This window comes from Sapajus apella, unplaced genomic scaffold (assembly GCF_009761245.1).
Source record: "Sapajus apella isolate SASKATOON/1434 unplaced genomic scaffold, GSC_monkey_1.0 scaffold38, whole genome shotgun sequence".
Lineage (NCBI taxonomy): Eukaryota > Metazoa > Chordata > Mammalia > Primates > Cebidae > Sapajus > Sapajus apella.
Genome location: NW_022436978.1, coordinates 7,275,366 through 7,299,330, shown reverse-complemented (window position 1 = coordinate 7,299,330; position 23,965 = coordinate 7,275,366). Strand labels below are relative to the sequence as shown.

The following is a 23,965-nucleotide window of genomic DNA, read 5'->3' as shown; positions in this document are numbered from 1 at the left end:
TTTTTTTTTTTTTAGAGACAGGATTTTACCATATTGGTCAGGCTGGTCTCGAACTCCAAACCTCAGTTGATCCGCCCGCCTCGGCCTCCCAAAGTGCTGGGATTACAGGCGTGAGCCACCGCACCCGGCTGGGTGTTAACTGTGTCATTGTCACCTCCCCTCAATACCCCAGTACCTCAGCTAGAGGTATTGGTGGTGGTACTTTTGTATCCCAGGATGTCCCCAGAGTTTGTATGCCAGAGCCCCTCAGTCTCCAACTTATATGGCACCAGTGGGAATTAAATGATGGTGTCCCTCTGTACATGTAAGGGGAAGGGCTGGTGACAGAGTAGCAGTTGGCTTGGTAATCTGCCAAAGCCCAGAAGCGGGTAAAGCGTTGGCCCTCGTTAGTGAGTTTCAGGCAGCATGTCTCTTGTTGGAGCCACAAGTGGCGTTCTGGTTGCAGAGCAGCGACTGGCCTGGGTAAGCTGGACCTTGGACCAGGGGCAGGTCCAGTCCTCAATTCTGGCTCTTTTCAGAGGTAGGTTAGCCAGGGTAGGTTTGCAAGCCAACCTGGAAGCCAGCCAGGGTCAGGACAGGTTCCAGGCACTGACATATCCTTAAGGCCTTCCCCTGGAGCGTGGCAGCTTCTCCAGCAGCACCAACGGCCCCTTTGTACTCTTTTTTCCTGGAGGAGAACCACAAAGCCTCCCATTCACCGGCCCATTCTCCAGAGACCTTAGCCTGCAATCATCCCCAAACACTTATTACTTTGGAGGAAGCAAAGTGCTTTTAGTTTCCAAAGCTAATTCACCTTCCCAAGGGTGGCCAAGATGACCTCTTTCCCTAAAGCAGGAATGAACTCCCAAGTTAGTAAAAAACTGAGAACACCTAATCAATCAATCAATCGATCAGAGAGTGGTTGACTATATTAAAGTCTCTTCACACAGTGGTCTACTATGCAGCCATTAACATGAAATTGTGGATCTATATAAATGGTTTTGTGTAAGGAGGCCAAGGCCGGTAGATCACCTGAAGTCAGGAGTTTGAGACCAGCCTGAGCAACATGGTGAAACCCCGTCTCTACTAAAAATACAAATATTGGCTGGATGTGGTGACTCGCACCTGTAATCCCAGCTACTCTGGAGGCTGAGGCAGAAGAAGGGCTTGAACCTGGGAGGTGGAGGTTGTAGTCAACCGAGATAGTGCCATTGCACTTCAGCCTGGGCAATGAGAGCGACACTCCATCTCAAAAATAAATAAATAGCCGGGCGCGGTGGCTCAAGCCTGTAATCCTAGCACTTTGGGAGGCCGAGGCGGGTGGATCACGAGGTCAAGAGATCGAGACCATCCTGGTCAACATGGTGAAACCCCGTCTCTACTAAAAATACAAAAAATTAGCTGGGCATGGTGGTGCATGCCTGTAATCCCAGCAACTCAGGAGGCTGAGGCAGAATTGCCTGACCCGGGAGGCGGAGGTTGCGGTGAGCCGAGATCGCGCCATTGCACTCCAGCCTGGGTAACAAGAGTGAAACTCCGTCTCAAAAAAAAAAAAAAAGAAAAAAAGAAAAATAAATAAATAAATAAATGGTTTCATGTAAAGAAGAATATGACAAATTGCATTTGTATTCTGGTCCTAATTTTGCCAAAATATGGATGTGTGAATGTAAACATGTGCATAAAAAAAACTCAATGACAGTCATCAAAATGCTTACCGTGGTTATCTCTGGGTGGTGAGATTTCTGATAAGTCTTTTTTATACTTCTCTTTACTATTTGAAGTTTTATAGTGAGCATGTTTATCTTACCATCAGAAAAAAACCTTTTTTTTCTTTTAGTTTTGGAAGAAAAAACTTCCATTCAATTTGGTGTACTCTAATGTGCAAAATTCTGGAGTAGTGGCCAGCATGAAGTCCCAGGGAAACAAAGTGGAGAGTGGCATTGGCCTTGGCTGATACTGCAGGGTCAGCGTGCCCTGGATCAGGCGACCTCTGGGGTAGGTCTTCCTATTTCAAGAGTCTACGATTTGAAGACGCCAAATGGTATCTCCAGATCAAAACTATTTATAAGAATCATTTCCTTCATGATGAGTTGTAACTTCCACTAACTACTTGTATGTTTAGATGACATCATCTCTGAGATTTATGTGAAATGACTCCTTTTCCTTGATATTATCAAGGAGTTTCAGCAGTTGAGTTCCTTATGTTCTTTGTGTTTAAACCATATCTGAAGAAACTGTCATTTGTCAAGGTTTAATTGTTTCCATTATTTTTTTCCTGATAAGTTTCCAGATACTGCCTGGCAGGTTTGATAAAGATTCCCAAAAAGCAGATGTTAATGGATGGAGCATGGCTACAAGTTCCAAGCTCTAGCCTGGGTCTACTTTTTCGCTGTGTCCATCTGGAGTTAATTATTTCTTTCTGGGTATTTTCTCACTTATATAAAATTGGAGGAGAGGGTAAGAGGGACATTAGACAAGATGGTTTCAAAGATTCTGTCCTAGCCAGGCGCAGTGGCTTATGCCTGTAATGGCAGCTCTCAAGGAGGCAGAGGTGGGAGGATAGCTCGAGCCTGGGAGTTTGAGACTGGCCTGGGGAATGCAGTGAGACCTCATTCTTAAAAAAAAAAAAAAAAAGATCCTGTCCAGATCTGTCTCTCTATAATGAGTTTTGTTTTGCTTGCTTTGAGGAGAAGAAGTCTTGCTCTGTCACCAGGCTGGAGTACAGTGGTGGCATCTCGGCTCACTGCAACCTCCACCTCCCAGGTTCAATCGAGTCTCCTGCCTCAGTTTCTCAAGTAGCTGGGATTACAGGAACGTGCCACCACACCCAGCTAATTTTTGCATTTTTAGTAGAGACTGGGTTTCACCATGTTGGCCAGGATGGTCTTGATCTCTTGACCTCGTGATTCACGCACTTTGGCCTCCAAAGTGCTGGGATTACAGGCATGAGCTGCTGCGCCCAACCTATGATGAGTTTTAATTCTGAGCTTATAATAGCATATTTTATAGTCCTAGTGTGAAATATTTTTGAAGTTACCTCCATATCTAAGCCTTTCAATAAATAGAAAAGTATGTTGTTGACTAGGACCTCAGAGGTCACTGCTTGAATCCTTCCCATGCCACCCTTGCTAGATGGTCACCCTATGTCTACTAACACCTACAGGGACAAGAAACTCCCTCCCTCCCGAGGTAAGCCATTTCTCTTTATTTGTAAACAGCGTTGAAAGGGTGTTTCTTGGCAGAGCTGAAATCTGTCACCTTGTAAGTTTCATCTATGGTCTACTCTCTGGATCACTTCGCAAAAGATACTTTTCTTTTGTCCCCTTCCCAGCACCCTTGGCACCCTCAGAGAAGGTGTTTCTAATTCCTGAAATTGGTCTTGAAGAAGAGGGTTTTCCCTCTTCTATTTTTTTTTGTATTTTTTCTGGTGAAAAGATATATATATATATACCTTTAGAATTAGCCAGCCAGACTCAGTTTAGATGATCCCAATTTTGTTGGCAACATCCAAAGCATGGTCATCAGGAGCCAGTGGAGTACAGGCCTCCTTCTCTCCATCAGGTCGAATCAGCATGTTGACCTTGGCCACATCAATGTCATGGAGCCTTTGGATCTGGTCACCGCCTGTTGGATCTGGTGCTTGCTGGCTTTAACGTCCACAGTGAACACAAATGTGTTGTCTTTTGCCTTCGTGGCTGTTTCTCCAGCAGCACCAGTGACCTCTTTATACTTTGTATTCCTGAAGGAAAACCACAAAGCCTCCCACGCACCTGCCCATTCTCCAGAGACCTTAGCCCGGCAATCACCCCTCAGTGGTCAGTGGGAACTTGAGGCTGGCATCATGGTCAAACTTGTTTCTTCTGGGGGCATTCTTCCGAGGGTATCTGGGCTACCTCTGGAGTCGCAGTGTCTTGGGCCACTAGAGGTAGATGACATGTGGATTTTGTTTTTTTGTGTGCCCCCGGACACCTTTCAGCACTGCCTTCTTGGCCTTCGAAACCTTCACTGGCTCTGGCTGTAGGAGGGGCAGGAGCTTCCGTCTGCATCTTGAGTGCCGTCTTGTGAAAAGCCTTTTTCTATTTCAGACTTCAGTACCTGAACAAGAGTAAGCAGTTATGTACTCAAAGGTCCAACAATGACCGTGAACCCTGCAGACTTGGAAGTGTGGAAAGTCAGACACTGTGTCCCTGTCTCAGACTTTGTCCTTTTGGCCTGAGCAAAAGTCTGGACCTCGCTGAGCTGCCCTACAACCATGTGGCTGTCCCTTCCTTTCTAACACTGGCCTTTCTCCCTTCTCAAATTCTCCCTTTCTTCTGTAGCCCTAGTGTGGTTTCTACATCTCCCAACCCCATTTTTCTGAGTCACCAACACTCTTATCAGAAACTTTCCGGCCCCAGTTCTCTCTTGTTCCTATAAGCTGTGGAGCTGTTGTACCCGAGCGAGTCAAGGAGTGCGCCACACTCTGAGATTGAATTATGAGATTTATTATACCGGCGATCGAGAGGTGGCTAACGCTCAAAATTCTCTCAGCCCCTAAGAAAAAATTAGGTGGTCTTTTATACCCTAGTTTTAGAGAGGAGGGGGACCTAGCTGCAGCAAATTTTTCACAAAAGCAGAATAAGCGAAAAGTTAAAAGATAAACTAGTACATGAGAAATAAAACAGTGCCCGGTGCGAGGGGTAAAGCTGTCACAAAAGACACACAACTTACAGATAACGGGGGCTCTGGGCTCTCGACAGCACCTGCATTCCCAGGCTCTGCTGGTGCCACTTAACTCGGCCTCTTATCAACACCTGCATTCCCGGGTGCCCAGTGTCGGCCTGCCCCAGCTATAGTTACACACTTAATGGTGGGAAAATACCTAAAATCAAGAAGCTAAGAAAGATGGAGTCTGTCCAGCTCAGGAAGCTAACATAAAGCCTGAACAGCTTTTAGTCTGAGAAAGAGAGAGTTCGTTTTAGCTGGCAAAAAGCAGGTTGTCGCAGAGCCTCCAGCATCTCCCTCTGCCGTTTTCACTTTCTGCCACTGGGTACGGCGAAGAGGGAGCTCTGAGACCCAAGAGTGGACGTAAAGGACATTCAGGATAAAAGAGACTCCCATTTCAGAGTGCAGTTTGCTCTGCCCCAAGTATGTCAGAAAAAAGTTAGACCTACCTTGCCCCTCAAGGATTAGTGAACTTTCAGAGAAGCTACATAAGTTCCTCACATTCCTTTTGTCAACACAGCTGTAATCTTTCACTTCGTAGAAGAACAGAGGTCCCACTGCCTTGTCAACCCCAAGTCTTTATCACAATGTGCTTTTCCATTAACTTGGGGAAATTATGCCCACATGTTCCCGCCTAATGCTTGGGTTCCTATCTTGGATGGGAAGGTGGGAAATGGGAGAGACTTTAAAGAGAGAGGTTTTCATGTTTGCACCAGCTGGGATTCAATTACAGAAATAGAACAAGTTGGATATGTATGTTGATACATGAAGAGATTCCATGCAAGGAATTGGTTTATGCAATGGTGGGGGATGGCTGGGTAAGTCTGAAAGCCCAAGGGCAGCCCATTCGGAAGGACAGGCAAACTCTCAGGTGGACTTTCTTTTTCTTCAGGGAAACCTCAGCTCTGCTCTTAAGATCTTTCACCCGCTGGCTCATGGTTGTAATCTCAGCAGTTTGGGAAGCTGAGGTGACCAGATCGCTTGAGCCCAGGAGTTTGAGACCAGCCTGGGAAACATAGTAAAACTCCACCTCTATAAACAAAATACAAAAAAAGGCCAGGTGTGGTGGCTCGTGCCTGTAATCCCAAGACTTTGGGAGGCTGAGGTGGGCAGATCACAAGGTCAAGAGATCAAGACCATCCTAGCGAACATGGTGAAACCCCGTCTCTACTAAAAATACAAAAATTAGCTGGGCGTGGTGGCGTGCACCTGTAGTCCCAGCTGCTTAGAGACTGAAGCAGGAGAATCACTTGAACCCAGGAGGTGGAGGTTGCAGTGAGCCAAGATCGCACCTCTGCACTCCAGCCTGGCAACAGAGCGAGACTCTGTCTCAAAAAAAAACAGAGAACAACAACAAAAAACCCCAGCAAAAACAAAACAAAAAACATAACCTGGTGTGGTGGCGCGCACCAGTAGTCCCAGCCACCGGGAAGACTGAGGCAGGGGATTACCTCGGCCGGAGAGGTGGAGGCTGCAGTGAGCTGTGATTGTGCCACTGCACTCCAGCCTCAGTGACAGAGTGAAACTCTATCCGATAAAAAACAAAAATAAAAAACCCTTCACCAAGTTGAATTATCTGATGATTTAGGATAACCTTTCTTGCCTAAAGCCAATGGTTATGGGCTTTAGTCACATCTATGAAATACGGTACCTTCACAGCAACATCTAGATTGGTGTTTGATTAAATAATTGGGGAATGTAGCAAGTTAACACATGGAAAAACCATCACATTCCTCAAATACTTGTCATGGAACTTTGTAAGAGACTCATCCCACATATATGCTGATTTCTTTTTTCTATTTCTTATAAGAAGGACTGCTAGGAAATGTGCCCTTCTAAACAATTTTTTAAGAAATGTCCATGTAAATCCAGGCGCGGTGGCTCACACCCGTAATCCCAGCACTTTTTTTTTTTTTTTTAAAGATGGGATTTCACCATATTTGTCAGGCTGGTCTCAAACTCCTGACCTCAGGTGATCCGCCCACCTCAGCCTCCCAAAGTGCTGGGATTACAGGTGTGAGCCACCGCGCCCAGTTTGTAATCCCAGCACTTTGGGCAGATCACCTGAGGTCAGGAGTTCAAGACCAACCAACATGGAGAAACCCCATCTCTACCAAAAATACAAAAATTAGCCAGGTGTGGAGGTGCGTGCCTGTAATCCCAGCTACTCAGGAGGCTGAGGCAGGAGAATTGCTTGAACCCAGGAGGTGGAGGGTGCAGTGAGTCAAGATCGCACCACTGCACTCCAGGCTGGGTGACAAAGCAAGACTCCAACTCGAAAAAAATAAAAATAAAAAGAGAGAGAGAGGTTTATTGCAAGGAATTGGCTTATGTGATTTTGGGGACTGGGTAGGTAAATCTGATGTCTGTAGGGCAGACCAGAAAAAGCATGCTATAACTTTCTCAGGCATTAGCAAATGCGCTGCCCATAGATGAAATTTCTTCAGAGAAGCCTCAGGTCTGCTCTGAAGGCCTTTCAAGGTCTGGTTGAACCAAGCCCATTCAGATTATCTAGGATAATCTCCCTCAAAGTCAACTGATTATGGACTGTAATCACATCGATAAAATACCTGCACAGCAATGGCTTGATTTGTGTTTGATTGAATAATGGCACTGTAGCCTAGCCAAGCTGACATATAAAATTGACCATCACAACGTCCCTCTGTAGAAGGTGGAAACCCTTTCAGCAGCAGATGCATGTACATGATCACAAATGTGCTGTAGATCAATCAATTGCTCTGGGGAGGTTGGTTTCAAGCAAGGAAAGGCTGAAGGCAGAGAGACCAGGTGAAAGATGATCCAGGCCTTGTTGTGAGCTGAATTGTGCACTCCAAAACTCAGCTGTTGAAGCTTAACATCTTGTACATCGAGCGACTGTATTTGGAGATAGAGTTTAGAGGTGCTTAGGTTAAAATGAGACTGTTAAGGCCAGGGGCGGCGGCTCATGCCTATAATCCCAGCACTTTAGAAGGCCAAGGCAGGTGGATGGCTTGAGCTCACAAGTTCAAGACCAGTCTGGTGCAACACAAGAAACCCTGTATCAACAAAAAAACACAAAAATTAGCTGGGTGTGGTGGTGCCGGAGGCTGAGGTGGGAGGATGGCTTGAGGCTGGGGGTAGAGTTTACAGTGAGTTGAGATGGCGTCACTGCATTCCGGCCTGGGTGACAGATCTAGAATTTGTCTGAAAAAAAAAAAATGAGGCCGGGCACAGTGGCTCACGCCTGTAATCCCAGCACTTGGGGAGGCAAAGGCAGGTGGACAGCCTGAGGTCAGGATGGCCAAGGCAAGTGGATGGCTTGGAGACCAGCCTGGCCAAGATGGCCAAACCTATCTCTACTAAAAAATACAAAAATTAGTCATGGCACACACCTGCAATCCTAGCTACTTGGGAGGCTGAGGCACAAGAATCGTTTGAACCCAGGAGGCAGAGGTTGCAGTGAGCTGAGATCGTGCCACTGCAGTCCAGGCTGGGTGACAGAGTGAAACTCTGTCTTAAAAAAAAAATTGAGGTTGTTAAGGTAGGCCCTAACCCAGACTAGTAGAAAAAGAGAAGTTTGGTTTCTGGTTTTTAAAATTTTTTTATTTTTCTTGGCCAGGCGTGGTGCTTCACGCCTGTAATCTCAGCACTTTAGGAGGCCATGTGGGTGAATCACCTGAGGTCAGGAGTTCGAGACCAGCCTGGCCAACATGGCAAAAACTGTCTACTAAAAAGATAAAAATCAGCCAGGCATGGTGGCAAACACCTGCAATCCAGCTACTCGGGAGGCTGAGGCAGGAGAATCACTTGAGCCTGGGAAGTAGAGGTTGCAGTGAGCTGAGATAGTGCCACTGCACTCTAGCCTGGGTGACAGAGTGAAATTTTTTTTTTTTTTGAGACGAAGTCTCACCCTGTCGCCCAGGCTGGAGTGCAGTGTCACTATCTCAGCTCTTTGCAACCTCCGCCTCCCGGGTTCAAACGATTCTCCTGCCTCAGCCTCCTAAGTAGCTGGGGTTACAGGCGCTCATCACCATGCGCAGCTAATTTTTGTATTTTTAGTAGAGATGGGGTTTCACCATGTTTTGGCCGGGCTGGTCTCGAACTCCTGACCTCATGATCTGCCCACCTTAGCCTCCCAAAGTGCTGGGATTACAGGTGTGGGCCACCATGCCCGGCCTGCCTCGAGATCATGTTTCTTTTTTTTTTTTTTTTTTTTTTTTTTTGAGACGGAGTTTCACTCATGTTACCCAGGCTGGAGTGCAATGGCGCGATTTCGGCTCACCGCAACCTCCGCCTCCTGGGTTCAGGCAATTCTCCTGCCTCAGCCTCCTGAGTAGCTGGGATTACAGGCACGCGCCACTATGCCCAGCTGATTTTTTGTATTTTTGGTAGAGACGGGGTTTCACCATGTTGACCAGGATGGTCTCGATCTCTTGACCTTGTGATCCACCCGCCTCGGCCTCCCAAAGTGCTGGGATTACAGGCTTGAGCCACCGCGCCGGGCCTCGAGATCATGTTTCGAAAAAAAAATTATTATTATTTCTCTTACCAACAAATTCAGCTTCAAAGGAAGAGAAATTTGGACAACATTGACAGAAAGTTGAAGGGCAGGCAACCGGTAAAGGCCCAGCCCTGACGGACGGGGTTAGCTGTCTTGGTTATTCCAGCCAAGGGGTCTATTAGATTTCCTGTCAGCCCAAACAACCTTCCAGAGGGTGGAATTTATCATTTCCCAAGAGAGAAGCATCCGCTGCACCCTTGAAGCACAGCCACACAAAGACCTGTTGCTCAGCTGGACGCTTCGCTTGCCACACATCTACTAGACACACGGTTTCCAGATGCGCATTGTCTGTGGCCGCAAAGGGATTGAGAGCAGACTGCGAAGGATCAGTGAAACCACTGCAGAGCCTCAGAAATGCTTCTCCACCGAGCAAAGCTAGAAAGATGTCTACATCTACATGACATTGAGGATTTGAATGGAAATAGTCTGCCTACCCTTTGTAAATGGAACGCCTCAAGCATGCATGTGTTGTGATGTGAAATGCTTGGTGTAAGCCAGCAGGCATTTCCACTTTGTCACACTACGGTTCAATGCTGGAACACCTGTGCAGCTGTTCCACTGACCCCCAGGACAACTGGAAGCCTGACATATTTCCCTCTCATCACCTCCTCCACCCCCTGGTGAAAGCTTTCCTGCCTCTTTGCCCTTCCGGATGGAAAAAAGTGCAGCTGGGGATGCCCGAGATAGCTCAAGCTGGAACACAAGGGCAGGGAAAGCCAGCAGACAAGATGTGAAAGGGCTTGGGAGACACAGGAGTGAGACTGAATGGCCCAAAGCACAAACAGAGCTGGCCCACTGGAGAGGGATGTTGCTTAGAATGTCCTGTCCCTTCTCCTTCCTGGGATGATGACAGGGCAGGAGCCACCTCGGACAGGTGTGCCCCTCGTGCCTGGTGGAGCTCACTAGAGGTGAGACCTGCTGCTTCTGAACAGCTAAGCCATGGCGGAAAGCAGAGTGAGAATGTTTTCTTCCAGGAAACATATTTCCATGACGCAGCCTGTGCTATGATCATACTGTGTGACCTGGACAAGTGTCAACCTTTCAATCTGTAGTTTCATCAGCAGATAATGACATCTGCCTCTTTGGACTTGACGCAGAGTTATTAAGTGCAGAAGGAATGAGTAAATATTCCTCTAACTCCAAAACACCAGTAAGTGAAAGGTTTATGGGGAAACTTTGGGCAAAAGTGTCACTTTGCTTGTCCATAACTCCCCTGACACTTTTCAGTCCCATGCGGCCTCGTGGCAGGGGCGTCGCCTTGAGGGCTGGGAGGCGGAAAACCTGCTCGCTCTGCCTTGCTGGGCAGCCCTGGGACATGCCGCTCTCATGGGCCTGACACTATAGAATAAAGGTCTTGGCCTCTGTAGTTCTGCCTGTTATAGTCTTTCTGGCTTTGAGTCAGAAAAGTTGGAGAGGCCACATATTGTGTTGTGGAATGCAGATCAGATGGAAACCTGGGTCCTGCCTCAGCCTTTCAGAAGAGCTCAGAGATTGTCCCATCCTGTTCTTTTCTCTAACGACACATATATCACCTGAGGGAGCTTGTAAAAGACACCATAGCTTCACCCAGGCCAGCTGAATAAGAATCTGATGGTGGGGACCTTGCTTAGGTGTTTTTTAAATTTAATTTATTATTTATTTATTTATTTATTTATTTAAAGATGGGGTTTCACTGTGATGACCAGGCTGGTCTTGAACTCCTGATCTCAGGTGATCCACCCACCTCGGCCTCCCAAAGTGCTAGGATTACAGGCCTGAGCCACCGTGCCCAGCCTTAGGTGTTTTTTTTTTTTTAAAAAGTTCCCCATGCGATTCAAATGTGCCTTCTGGGTTGAGAGACACTTCATGATATCTCTTTGCGATATGTAGCTCGTGAAAGAGAGAGACTGAGAACCAGGCACTGACCCAAACATACCGTTAGCTGGCAGCAAAACTGGGACCGGACCTCGAAGCTTGTGACCCCCACTCCTTGAAAGGCATGTAGGCTGGACGAGGTGGCTCACACCTCTTCCCAGCACTTTGGGAGGCAGAGCGGGTGAATCACCTGAGGTGGGGAGTTCAAGATCAGCCTGACCAACATGGAGAAACCCCGTCTCTACTAAAAAATACAAACTTAGCCGGGCATGGTGGTGCATGCCTGTAATCCCAGCTACTTGGGAGGCTGAGGCAGGAGAATCACTTGAACCCAGGAGGCGGAGGTTGCAGTGAGCCAAGATCACATCATTGCACTCCAGCCTGGGCAACAAGAGTGAAACTCCATCTTAAAAAAAGACATGGACAGAAGGAAGTGGACTATCATGCCACTGCTCTCCAGCCTGAGCAACAGAATGAGACCCTGTGCCTCAAAAAAAAAAAAAAAATATTTTTGCGCCCAGCAAAAAATTCATTTCTATCAAGAAAATTTGCTCTTTGGCCTGGCGCAGTGGCTCACACCTGTAATCCCAGCACTTTGAGAGGCCGAGACAGGCAGATCACCTGATGTCAGGAGTTTGAGACCAGCCTGGTCAACATAGTGAAACTCCGTCTCTACTAAAAATACAAAAATTAGCCAGGCATGGTGGCGGGTACCTGTAATCCCAGCTACTCAGGAAGCTGAGGCAGAGTATTGCTTGAGCCGGGGAGGCGGAGGTTGCAGTAAGCCAAGATCATACCACTGCACTCCAGCCTGGGCAGCAGAGTAAGACTCCATCTCAAAAATAAAGTAAAATAAAATAAAATAAAATAAAAACTAATTTGTTTGGGGAAGGGTGGTAAGAAATTTGCAGTTAATTTTTTTTTTGAGATGGAGTCTTGCTGTGCCACCTAGGCTGGACTGCAGTGATGCAACCTTAGCTGGCCACTACCTGCACGTCCCGGGTTCAAGAGATTCTCCTGCCTCAGCCTCCTGAGCAGCTGGAATTACAGGCACCTGCCACCATGCCCAGTTTTTGTATTTTTAGTAATAATACAACATGGTTTCACCATGTTGGTCGGGCTGGTTTTGAACTCCTGACCTCAAGTGATTCTCTCCCCTCGGCCTCCCAAAGTGCTGGGATTACAGGCGTGAGCCACCGCGCCCACCCAAAAAACAATGTTGAAGTCTGAAGCCATGGCCGTCATGGTAGAGATGTCTTCAGAGCCCAGGCAAGGCTTCGGTCACTGCGGCCAGGGCCAGGACTCTGTTCCCATCTCCCCATCACTGCCCTGGCATTGTTCTCTAAATCCCCTGGTGATCGAGCAGATACCCTGGAGGGACGAACGGAGGCCCACCCTGGCTTCCGCGAGCAGGACCGGGCTTGCCTGTGTCCTTTTCTTTAGTCTCAGAAAAGCCAAAATTAGCCTCACTTTTGTTTCTTTTCTCAGGAGCCTCTAAATTGTATCTCAGGAAAGGATTATTGTGCTCTAGGGACCCTATCTTATCGTGGGGTGTGGGGGAGGCGATGAGTGAAAGGAAAACGGTCTTTGACAAATTGGTTCAATTTGGACAATCACGTGATTTTCCAGTAACTGCCCACCGATGCTTTAGTGAGGCTATTGTTTTACTTCCCAAATGTTTAGTCAAGTCGGAGGCCTGAGAAGACTGGGGAGAGTCAGAAGCTCAAGAGCATGATCATGGGGGAGAAAGGGGCTCTTTTTGGTGATCTCTGCATATTGCTGTGAACAGGTAATACCAAGGAGACTCTGGGCAATTTTTTTTTTTTTTTTCTTTTTTGAGAAGAAGTCCCGCTATTGTCCCCCAGGCTGGAGTGCAATGGTGTGATCTCAGCTCACTTCATCCTCCGCCTCCTGGGTTCAAGCAATTCTCCTGCCTCAGCCTCCTGAGTTGTTGAGATTGCAGGCATGTGTCACCATGCCTGGCTAATTTTTGTATTTTTTTGTAGAGACGGGGTTTTGCTATGTTGGTCAGGCTGATCTCGAACTCCTGACCTTGTGATCCGCCCGCCTCAGCCTCCCAAAGTGCTGGGATTACAGGCGTGAGCCACTGCGCCCGGCCACTCTGGGCTCTTTATCACTAGCTTTGAAGAACTCACAACACTTCAGGTGTAAGGAGACCCCTCAGGGCCATGCCCTGCCTGAATGCACAGCACAGTCCTGGAGGAAGATTCCTTCTGAGGCTCGGGCTCTGGGACTGGTACATTTGAGCCTCGTTTGATCCAGCTCTTCCCTGCTTCATGGCTCGTTAGGCTGCCTTGCTGACCCCTCTGCGGAGATAAGGGAGTATATGTGTATATTCTTTTACCTCTCCTGGTGAACACCACTGAGAAAAACAAGGTCACACACACCGTGAATTAGGGGACATAGGAGGCATGGGCTGCCAGAGCTAAAGGTTTCACACAAAGAATTCAAGGCATTTGCTCTTATGCAACTTTTCAAAAATTCCTGGGTCTCCAGGGAAAGAGAGCACAAGCTCTGGGCTGACCTCACTCTGCCTTTCTCAGCCCAACATCACAGGACATCTAGGGGATGAGGCCGGGTGGAGGCAGCCGCCGCAGCACGTGAGAATGTGTGTTATCGATGGGAACACTTTTCCCGTGCTCTCATGTGGTCCTCTGTCTGATATGCCTGTGGGTGGAGGTGGGCAGAGGGGAAGGGAGTGTCCAGTCACCGGCGACAGAAAAGAGCCATGAGGTCATCGGAGCCCAAGGCTTTCCTCATTGACCATCGGCAGCAATTGTCTTCCCAGCTTCCACTCCCAAGAGTTCACCTCCGCTCCCACAGAGTGTTCTGATCTTGGGATTCCTGCTTCAGACACACATTTTCTTCCATCTGAAAATATGCCCTGATAGTCAGACAAGGGATATATTATTGGAGAGAGATTTGGCAGTTAACTGGGAGAACTGTGGGTTTTTTCCGGCTTCTGATGACATTTCTCTCACATCTGATCCCCTCTGAGAGCTGCCCTTGCTTCTTATAACTCCCTGCCTAGGCACAACTGTGCAGCCAGCCTTTTGCCCACCTTGCCCATAACCCTCCTGCCCAGGGTTCCTCACCATGCATCTCACTGCAGTCTGGAATTCCTCCCACTCCTCCACCCCCATCCTACTGAATCAGTGTCGCCGATCAGGAGCTGGAGTCCTGAGAAGCTGTTTGAGAATCATTGAGGCAGCTGATCTCTAACCCCTGACTTAGCACCAGCGTTCTAGAATTGAAATGTTCTGAGGAGTGGCAGCCTCAAGGGAATAAACGCACAGCCTCCCCCCACCCCCGCCCCCCGTGCAGGCGTTTTCATAACCGTGAGGTCTCGGTCTTGATTCTCTACCTTGGCTGCATGTTGAAATTATGCCTGGGTTTTTTTCTGTGTTTTTTCTTTTTTCTTTTTTTTTTTTTTTGAAATGGAATTTCGCTCTTGCTGCCCAGGCCAGAGTGCAATGGCGTGATCTCGGCTCACTGCAACCTCTGCCTCCTGGGTTCAAGCAGTTCTCCTGCCTCAACCTCCCGTGTAGCTGGGATTACAGGCATGTGCCACCACATCCAGCTAATTTTGCATTTTTAGTAGAGAGGGGGTTTCTCCATGTTGGTCAGACTGGTCTCGAACTCCCGACCTCAGATGATTCGCCCACCTTGACCTCCCAAAGTGCTGGGATTACAGGCATGAGCCATCGCACCCAGCCATGCCTGGGTTTTTTTAAAGTTACACATAATGTGGTTCCCAGCAGAGATTAGACATGTGGGTTTTCCCCCACCCCGTTTCTCTAAGGAAGCAAAAAATGGCCTTGGAATCCCAGGCCTTGGTACCACCAGAAGTATAACGTTGACATCTGGCAAGGAAATCTCCTAAGTCACTTGGAGGCACAGAGAGCAACCATCTGAACTGAGTGGGAAGGGGGGTCCCAGGAGTTACTGTGGTAATTTCCTTTAGAAGAATTACTTCACTGTTTGGAGAAAGGGCTGCTCTCAGACACTTAAGCTCCAAGGTGACCAAAGAAAAGCTGCAGACCCTGGGGTGAATCTGTGGGGAGGAGCAGGCAAGAGCGCGGAGTCCTGGCTCTCTGTGCTGGTGAGGCTGGAATGGGTCTGACACAGCATTCCAGAGCCAGCTCGTGTCCCAGGAGGAGGTTGTGTAGGTGAATTTAGGAGCCCAAGTAGGGATTCTCTTGGCCAGGATTAGCAAGAGGTGGGGGAGGCAGTCTCTCCTTGAAGGGTCACAGCTGCCCTTTGAGGCTGCTAGGAGAAGCTAGAGGGTACAAGCTAAGGACAGGGGCAGGACCAGTGACCGACAGTGACACCATGAGGCAGTGAGAAGTCACAGCAGAGGTAACCATAACTGCTAATAGTTATTTGGTATTATTTGCCCAGCATTGATGAAAGTGCCTTGCACTTATTAATTCACTTAATAACAGTTCTGTGAGGAAGTCATTATCACCCCCATTGTAGAGAGCAGGAAATGCAGGCGTGGAGGTTACAGAGTTAGAGTGGCTGCCAGGCTGTGAACCCCGGCAGTCTGGCTCTGGAGCCCATGCCCCTAACCAGGAGGCCTTGCCACCTTCATGGCAATAGCCATCATTTATTGAGCACTTACTGTGTGCTGTCACGGCCTCTGTGCTCTTTTAGCCTTCACCACAATCTTATGGGGTGGAAAATACGTTTCTTATTTCACAGATAAGGAAAGTGAGGTGCAGGAAAGAAGAGCAGGCAGCTGCTTACTGTCCAATCTCTCCCCTCTGGGAGTGGAAGCCAGACTAATTCCACTGCAGTGCCTTCTTTATTTATTTATTTTTTTTGAGACAAGAGTCTTACTCTGTCACCCAGGCTGGAGTGCAGTGGCATGATCTCAGCTCACTGCAACCTTCACCTCCCAGGTTCAAGTGATTCTCCTGCCTCAGCCTCCTGAGTAGCTGGGATTATAGGTGCCTGCCACCACACCCAGCTAATTTTTGTATTTTTTTTTCTTTTTTGAAACAGAGTTTCATTCTTATTGCCCAGGCTAGAGTGCAATGGCACAATCTTGGCTCATCGCAACCTCTGCCTCCCGAGTTTGAGCGATTATCCTGCTTCAGCCTCCTGACTAGCTGGGATTACAGGCATGTGCCACCATGCCCGGCTAATTTTGTATTTTTAGTAGAGGCGTGGTTGGTCAGGCTGGTCTTGACCTCCTGATCTCAGGTGATCCACCCACCTTGGCCTCCCAAAGTTCTGAGATTACAGGCGTGAACCACTGTGCCCAGTTAATTTTTATATTTTTAGTAGAGATGGGGTTTCACCATGTTGGCCAGGCTGGTCTTGAACGCCTGACCTCAGGTGATCCGCCTCCCTTGGCATGAACCACTGCGCCCAGCCAGCTCCTTCACTTTTTAGAACTTAATAAGTCTTTAGGGTTCTCAGAAAACTCAGGGTAGGTGGAAGCTTCAATAGAGTATTTTGGGCATCCTGCAATAAAACATGTGCCCTCTTCAGTGCAGAACTGGAAAAACAAAAATGACATGATGTTATTTCTACCCCTAAATTTATGAAAGCAAGTCACACAGATTACAGGGGCCTCACCCCAGATCCACTGAATCAGAATACCTGAAGGGTCGGGCCAGGAAATCTGAAATCAAAAACAAAAACAAACCACAAGCGATCCTGATGCACAGCTGGGGTTAAAATGACTGCATTACCTCACAGTCACATGCATGGCCCCCAGTGAGCAGGCAGCACTGTTTCTGTAACCACCCAATGGGTTCACCTTGCCCAAAGCCCAGGCAGAGCCTATTTATCAAGACAGGGGAATTGCAATAGAGAAAGAGTAATTCACACAGGGCTGGCTGCATGGGAGACTTTCATTAACACTCAAATCAGTCTCCCCAGCATTTGGGCATTCAGGGAGCAGAGTTTTTGTTTTTTTTGGTTTTTGGTTTTTTTTTTTTTTTTTTAGAAGTACAATTCATGTCAAGACATGTATTTATTGTTATACTTTGGCATGAAATCCCAGGTATTCTGATCTGGAATAAAAAACCAAAATAGGCCAGGCGTGGTGGCTCACGCCTATAGTCCAAGCACTTTGGAGGCCAAGGCGGGCGGATCAGCTGAGGTCGGGAGTTCAAGATCAGCCTGACCAACATGGTGAAACCTCGTCTTTATAATAAATAAATAAATAAATAAATAAACACAACTTTTAGAAACTCAATGTTTATTTTCCATGAATCTTATATGTTGTTTAGGAGCCTGCATAAGAACAGCTTAAGACCATTGAGTGGTTGCTCCTACCCATTCAGTGGCCTGAGCAGTGGGAGCTGCAGACCAGTCTTCCGTGGCTGGCTGGGCACTCCAGTCTTCAGTAGGGAACTGCTGGATAGGCACAGAGGGCACCTGTCCGCCTTCAGACCAGTCTGCAGCCTCAGGCTGAGGAGCAGTGAACTCAGGAGCTGGGGCAGTCCATTTGCCCTGAAATTACTCCTTGGTCACAGCCTTTTCAGCAGCAGTCTGCTCTTCTTTTTCAATCTCTTCAGGATCTCTGTAGAAGTAGAGATCAGGCATGACCTCCCACCGGTGTTCACGGATGGTGCCACGCATGCGCAAAACTTCCCGAGCCAGCATCCACCACATCAAACCCACTGAGTGAGCTCCCTTGTTGTTGCATGGGATGGCAATGTCCACATAGCCCAGAGGAGAATCTGTGTTGCACAGAGCAATGGTAGGTGGGTTAACATAAGACGCCTCTGTGAGAGGCAGGTGGTCAGCCCTGGGGTCAGTAACCACGACAGCCGTGGCTTCCGGAAGGCTGCCTGGATGTGATTAGTGAGGTTTCCAGGAGTGAAGCAGCCAGCAATTGGAGTGGCTCCAGTGGCAGTACCAAACTTCAGCACTGCCCTCTGGCCAGTATTCCTGGAGGATATAACACTGACATCAGCAGGGTTTTCAATGGCAACAATGGCACAAGCTGCCAGGAGAAGCTTCTCCCAGGTCCTCTTCAGATTTATGATGTAGATGCCATCACTTTCCTTTTATAGATATACTGTTCCATTTGGAAGTCAAGTTTGGTGCCACCTAAATAGGTTCCCGCTGCCAGGAACTTAAGGACATCCTCCTCCTTCATTTGCAGGACATCAGGGGCTCCGGTCATTGTGAAAGTTTCCCTTTAAGTTATGACGGGAATTCAGAACAACACCATAGGGAGCCCTCGGCAGGTAACGCGGAAAGGGAAGCAGAGTTTTTAAGAACAACGTAGTGGGTGAGAGGAAGCCAGTGAGTCAGGAGTGCTGACTGGTCAGGGATTAAATCATAGAATGCTGAAGCTGTCCTCTTGTGCTGAGTCAGTTCCTGGGACAGGGACCACAAGATCAGAGCGAGAACCTGTCTCTCAAAAAAATGTAAAAAAAAGAAAAAAGAAGTTCAGAATGTGGCTACTAAGCAGAAGATGTGTTAATGCAAGTTCATTGCTAGGCAAAAATAGCTCAGATTCTTAAGACTGAAGAAGCCTTGACATGCCGTCTGATCCAACTCTCTGGTCAATGATACATCTTCCCCAAAACGTCTTTTTCTTTTTTTTTTGAGATGGAGTCTCGCTCTGTCTCTCTGTGTCCCAGGCTGGAGTGCACTGGTGCCATCTCGGCTCACTGCAGCCTCCACCTTCCAGGTTCAAGTGATTCTCCTGCCTCAGCCTCCTGAGTAGCTGGGATTACAGGTGTATGCCTTGATACCTGGCTAATTAATGGGGTTTCATTATGTTGGCCAGGCTGGTCTCAAACTCTTGGCCTGAAGTAATCTGCCTGCCTCAGTCTCCCAAAGTGCCGGGATTACAGGCGTGAACCACTGTGCCTGGCCCCAGACATATTTATAGGAGGGGTGAGGCTATGTGGGAATTACTCCAGTGACAGAGAACCCCGCAACCATTGCAGCTCAGACAGGGCCACATGAAAGTTCTCCCTTATCCTGACTCACAGTGTTTCTCTGTATCACATGCCTATTAGCTCAGTCCTCGCCTCCTAAAGACCAATCCAAAGACATCAGCTTCTCTCTGGGGCTCTGCACTACCATCCCCAATGTGACAAGACCAATATCCAGGACAGAGCCCAGGCCTTGCTTCCCATGCCTTGCGGTAGGAGGCTGCCAGCCCCTGCTCTGCTGGGACACTGACTCATTTGTGACAGGGTGGGTGAGTCACTGCTTGCCCCCAGGGGTCTACTTCCGGGTTAAGATGCTATTAAAAGGTTAACTGGTTCTGTCACTCTGCTCACTCAGGAGACAGTGGGGAATTTCAAAGTGTCTCAATCCTGCCTCCTCAGAAGTTCAAAGGACTTGACTTTTTTTTTTTTTAAAGATGCGGTTTCACCATGATGGCCAGGCTGGTCTTGAACTCCTGACCTCAGGTGATCCACCCACCTCGGCCTCCCAAAGTGCTAGGATTACAGGCGTGAGCCACCGCGCCCGGCCAAGACTTGACTTATACAATCTCAAAGTAAAAAGGTCCTCAGAGCCTAAAAGATATCCTGATGACTTTTAAAGAAATAGGGAACTAGACTTAAAACAGGGGACTCTAGCTGGGCTCGGTGGCACGTGCCTGTAGTAGTCCCAGCTACTAGACTGGCTGAAGTGGGAGGATCGCTGAGTCAGCAGGTTGAGAACAGGTGGGCAACATAGCCAGACCCGGTGTCTTAAAAAAAAAAGAGGAAGTATCTACAAACCTAACTGCTTCATATGAGGAAGTAATAATAATAGCTGATACACTTATAGTATTTGGGAGTGGGGGGGGAAAGGCCCTTTCATGGTTTGCTTTTAGTAGTTTTTTTTTTTTTTTTTTTTTTATGGAGTTTTGCTCTTGTCGCCCAGGCTGGAGTACAACGACACGATCTTGGCACACTGCAACCTCTACCTCCCGGGTTCAAGCAATTCTCTTGTCTCTACCTCCCGAGTAGCTGGGATTATAGGCACCTGCTACCACACCTGGCTTATTATTGTATTTTTAGTAGAGATGGGGTTTTACCATGTTGGCCAGGTTGGTCTTGAACCCCTGACCTCAGGTGATTCACCTGCCTCTACCTCCCAAAATGCTGGGATTACAGATGTGAGCCATTGCGCCCGGCATGGTTTTCAGTTTTTGGAACCACCACGCAGTAAAACAGGTAGAAGAGGAGAACACTTATTTTTTCTTTTTCTTTTTTTTGATGAACAAAAATTGGAGTCCCACAGCTGCTGAGTGGTGGGGGTCAGGACTTGCCCCCACCAGAGCTGGCCTTCTGGAGACAACCCAGGTGCTGACAGCCCCGGGTGCTGATGTGCTTTAGCTCCGGCCCGAGCACCAGCTGCTCCGGCTGAGATTGGCAGCAGCACTTCTGAGCCTGGCGCTTTATTGCGTACTATCTTATCTCAATAGGAAAAGGCAATTCAGGGGAAGAATTTCCTTGTCACAGTGCTCCAGACTTTCCATTGTCCAGCTTTCTTAGTCCTGGGTCATTCCCTGGGTCTGACCATTACTCATGTCCAGGGAGGCACCTTATCAGGGCTGTCTCAGATACAGGGCCTATTTTTTTCTCAGTACCAGACAAACTGGAATTTACTCACCCTTTGTGGCCTGACATCACACTACAATTAGTCAGCTCAGGTCCAGCCACATTTGGGAAGCTGCTTGAAAAGCAGTCTCTAGGCTGGGCATGGTGGCTCACGCCTGTAATCCCAGCACTTTGGGAGGCGGAGGCGGGCGGATCACAAGGTCGAGAGATCAAGACCATGGTGAAACCTTGTCTCTACTAAAAATATACAAAAATTAGCTGGGCATGGTAGTGAGCTCCTGTGGTCCCAGCTACTTGGGAGGCTGAGGCAGGAGAATTGCTTAAACCCCGGAGGCAGAGGTTGCAGTGAGCTGAGACTGCACCACTGCACTCCAGCGTGGCGCCTGGCAACAGAGCAAGACTCTGTCTCAAGAAAAAAAAAAAAAGAAAAGAAAAAAGAAAAGCAGTCTTTAGTAACCAGCTCTCTCTCTGCAAAGCCTAGGATTTCAGGGTCCTCTGCTGGCAGCAGTGGTGGAGATGTGTGGAGAGCTCATCGTGTGACGGGGCCAACCGTAAGAGTCTTTCTTTTCTCCCCCAACTGGCTTTGAAAAACTTCCAACCTACAGAAAAGATGAAAGAATAACGAACATGTTCGTACTGTTTGCCTAGATTCATCCATTGTTCCCATTGTGTTCCGTTTGCTTTGTCTCTCTCTCTCTCCAAGTACCTGAAAAATTTATAGTTTTTTTCTGCTGAAATATTTAAAAGTAAGTTGCCAAATCATGATGCTTCACTCCTAAATAGGTCAGCATGTATATCCTAAGGCGCTTTCTCCTGGCATGATCTCGGCTCATCGCAACCTCCACCTCCTGGGTTCAAGCCATTCTTCTGCCTCAGCCTCCCGAGTAGCTTGGATTATAGGCATTTGTAACCATGCCTGGCTAATTGTGTATTTTTAGTAGAGACGGGGTTTCTCCATGTTGGTCAGGCTGGTCTCAAACTCCCGACCTCATGTGATCCACCCTTCTTGGCCTCCCAAAGTGTTGGGATTACAGGCATGAGCCACCACGCCCAGCCAACAACCATAATTTATTATTTCTGTCAAGAAAGGAAACAATAAAGTTAGCTAATACATTGTACGTATTCAAATTTGCTCAATTGTCCCAATAATCCCATATAACTCTTCCACCCCATCCCCTTTAAACTAGAACAGTTCTCTAAAGATGTATCTAAGTGCTTCCACAGTCAGCAAACCTTTACTACAAAAATCCTCATAATCCCTTTACGATAGAATCTAATGATTTCTAAGACTTTTCTGATCTATCATAATTTTTCTTATAATTGCTAATGGTGGCTCAAGCTGTATTCTACTTTTATTAGAATACATTATCTTTCTTTCTTTTTTGAGACCAAGTTTCACTCTTCTTTTTTCTTTTTTTTTTTTTTTTTGGAGACGGAGTTTCGCTCTTGTTACCCAGGCTGGAGTGCAATGGCGCGGTCTCGGCTCACCGCAACCTCCACCTCCTGGGTTCAGGCAATTCTCCTGCCTCAGCCTCCTGAGTAGCTGGGATTACAGGCACGCACCACCATGCCCAGCTACCAAGTTTCACTCTTGTTGCCCAGGCTGGAGTGCAGTGTCACGATCACAGCTCACTGCAACCTCTGCCTCCCAGGTTCAAGTGATTCTCCTGCCTCAACCTCCCAAGTAGCTGGGATTACAGGCATGTGGCTAATTTTTGCATTTTTAGTAGAGACGAGGTTTCACTACATTGGCCATGGTTCTACGACCTTTTTTTTTCTTTTTTTTTGTCTTAGCAGGATGTTTAGACACACTTCTTTTTCTCCTTTTGGTTCTATTATCTTTTAGGTTTAATGGTGAAATATCATTTATTCATTAAAGCATAATGTTTGGGCCAAATGTAGTGGCTCATGCCTGTAATCCCAGCACTTTGGGAGGCTGAGGCAGGCAGATCACTTGAGGTCAGGAGTTTGAGACCAGCCTGGCCAACAAGGTGAACCCCATCTCCACTGAAAATACAAAATTTAGCTAGTCATGGTGGCGTGTGCCTGTAGTCCCAGCTACTTGGGAGTCTGAGGAAGGAAAATCGCCTGAACCCAGGAGGCAGAGGTTGCAATGAGCCAAGATGGTACCACTTTGGGCAATAGAGAGAGACTCTATCTCAATAAATAAATAAATAAAAATAAAGTATATATATATTCTTTGGGGACAGAGTCTCTCGCTGGAGTGCAGTGGCACCCATCTCGGCTCACTGCAACCTCTGCCGCCTGGGTTCAGTCGATTCTCCTGTCTCAGCCTCCTGAGTAGCTGGGACTACAGGCGCATTCTGCCACGCCTGGCTAATTTTTGTAATTTTAGGACAGACAGGGTTTCACCATATTGGTCAGGCTGGTCTCGAACTCCTGACCTCAGATGATCCACTGGCCTCAGTCTCCCAAAGAGCTGGGATTACAGGCGTGAGCCACTGCACCCAGCCATAAAGTATAATGTTTAATCCTGCCCAACAGTGGGGTTTGGGAGCTTTATCACATTTTTTGTTATTCTAAGTAGTTTTGTGAGAACATCTCATACAAATAGATCTGTTTTAAAAGTAATTTCCTGCCGGGCGCGGTGGCTCAAGCCTGTAATCCCAGCACTTTGGGAGGCCGAGGCGGGTGGATCACGAGGTCAAGAGATCGAGACCATCCTGGTCAACACGGTGAAACCCCGTCTCTACTAAAAATACAAAAAATCAGCTGGGCATGGTGGTGCGTGCCTGTAATCCCAGCACTTTGGGAGGCTGAGGCAGGAGGATCTCTGGAGCCCAGGAGTTCAAGACTAGCCTGGGCATCCTACTGAGGCTCCGTCTCTGTATTTAAAAATAATAAAATACCAGGAAGAAATGGGAAAAAAATAAAAGTAATTTCCTGAGTACAGTGTTTCTCAAAGAGTGGTCCTGGATCATCTGTAACAGAATCACCTGAAGAGCTTGTTAAGATTCCCAAGCCCTGCCCAAATCTAGAGAATACTCCAGAGTGGAGCCTCAGAGTCTATATTTGAATATCAGAGCTTTAGGCTATACTGACTAGCAGAAGGTAAGGCCCGTGAAATGGCCCTTTTCATCCATGGCCAGGCTGTCCTTGGGAAAGATTGTAGTGGCCGCCGTGTATGACATCCCTTGTTCCAGCTGTGGGTTTAGAGAATTCTTTTTTTTTTTTTTTTTTTTTAGACGGAGTTTCGCTCTTGTTACCCAGGCTAGAGTGCAATGGCGCGATCTCGGCTCACCGCAACCTCCGCCTCCTGGGTTCAGGCAATTCTCCTGCCTCAGCCTCCTGAGTAGCTGGGATTACAGGCACG

The 23,965-nt window shown here is 47.7% G+C and overlaps 1 protein-coding gene and 1 pseudogene across 1 annotated transcript in view; both read right to left on the bottom strand.

Moving 5' to 3' along the window:
* Positions 1–1,458: 1,458 nt before the first annotated feature.
* Positions 1,459–23,965, bottom strand: part of LSG1 (large 60S subunit nuclear export GTPase 1) — a 28,466-nt gene continuing 5,959 nt past the window's right edge. Inside the window, exon 3 of the transcript XR_004275119.1 lies at positions 1,459–1,494. The gene's annotated coding sequence lies outside the window, so the exon portion shown is untranslated. The remainder of the gene's footprint in view (positions 1,495–23,965) is intronic.
* LOC116564831 lies at positions 17,296–18,352 on the bottom strand (annotated as a pseudogene).